We start from the raw sequence: 1,488 nt of genomic DNA on the forward strand, positions 1-1,488 counted from the left end.
GCAGAACCTCCCCGCCCCGCCTCACTCCCAGCCTCCCGCTGCCTCCCAGCCCCGCCTCATTCCCAGCCTCTCCCCACTCCCAGCCTCGCCCCGCCTCCCAGCCCCGCCTCACTCCCAGCCTCGCCCCGCCTCCCAGCCCCGTCTCACTCCCAGCCTCGCCCCGCCTCCCAGCCCCGTCTCACTCCCAGCCTCGCCCTGCCTCCCCTCCTTGCTCCCGCCTCACTTCCAGCCCCGTCCCGCCTCCCAGCCCCGCCTTACTCCCAACCTCGCCCCGCCTCCCAGGCCCGTCTCACTCCCAGCCTCGCCCCGCCTCCCAGCCCCGTCTCACTCCCAGCCTCGCCCTGCCTCCCCTCCTCGCTCCCGCCTCACTTCCAGCCCCGTCCCGCCTCCCAGCCCCGTCCCGCCTCCCAGCCCCGTCTCACTCCCAGCCTCGCCCCGCCTCCCCGCCCGCCTCACTCTCAGGCCCGCCCCGCCTCCCAGCCCCGCCTCTTCGCAGCACCCAACGGAGACGCCAGGCGCTGGATTCCCGGGGAGGACACGCACCGGACTTAGAAAAGGCCAGGCTAGAAGCAGTTTCTTTTCCACTTAGAAAGCCCATGGGTTTACAGAGAGCGCCACAGACGTTTGAGCCTCTGTTCAATTAATCGTCTCTCCCGCGATTGGAACCGTGCCTGGTAAATAGTGATGACAACAGCAGTACCTAACATTTCTTGGGCTCTTACTGTATGTCAGGCAGCATATCCACCTCTTTACATACATTATTATTTCATTTTGATAAAATTATGCAGGAGATGCTCTCGGTAGTCTCATCTTGTAGTTGAGGAAGCAGAAAAGTTAAGTACTAAGGATGTGGTCAAAAAATAAATCCACCCTTCTGAAAGACATCTAGAAGAGGTCCTGTATTTGAAAGTGTTTGGAAGATTAAAAGGCGCTACATCAAAGCTGCTAGCACTGAGCAGCGTCCAGAATAAGTGCTTAGTTAACATTTGTTGAAGAAATGTCTTCTTAGTCCTGATCCTTACTGGTTTACTCTGTAAGGCTCCTCTCCGAAGCCCCAAGACTGTAGGACCACCAGGTTCCAGCCTTTCATACCGTTTGATGAGTGCCTGCTTGAGTCTCACAAATGGTGAGACTCAAAACACAAAACATAGTTTTGGAATAGTATAGTACACACTCATGTACTTAACATAGAGACACATATTCTGCTTACAATATTTTATTTATTTTTGAGACAGAGTCTTGCTCTGTTGCCCAGGCTGGAGTGCAGTGACATGATTTTGGCTCACTGCAACTTCTGCCTCCCGGGTTCAAATGGTTCTTCTGTCTCAGTCTCCCATGTAGCTGGGACTACAGGCACATGCCACCACGCCCGGCTAATTTTTGTATTTTTAGTAGAGACAGGGTTTTGCCATGTTGGTCAGGCTGGTCTCGATCTACTGACTGTAGGTGATCCACCTGCCTCAGCCTCCCAAAGTGCTAGGATCACAG

The sequence above is a fragment of the Callithrix jacchus genome, chromosome 7, assembly GCF_049354715.1.
Source record: "Callithrix jacchus isolate 240 chromosome 7, calJac240_pri, whole genome shotgun sequence".
NCBI lineage: Eukaryota > Metazoa > Chordata > Mammalia > Primates > Cebidae > Callithrix > Callithrix jacchus.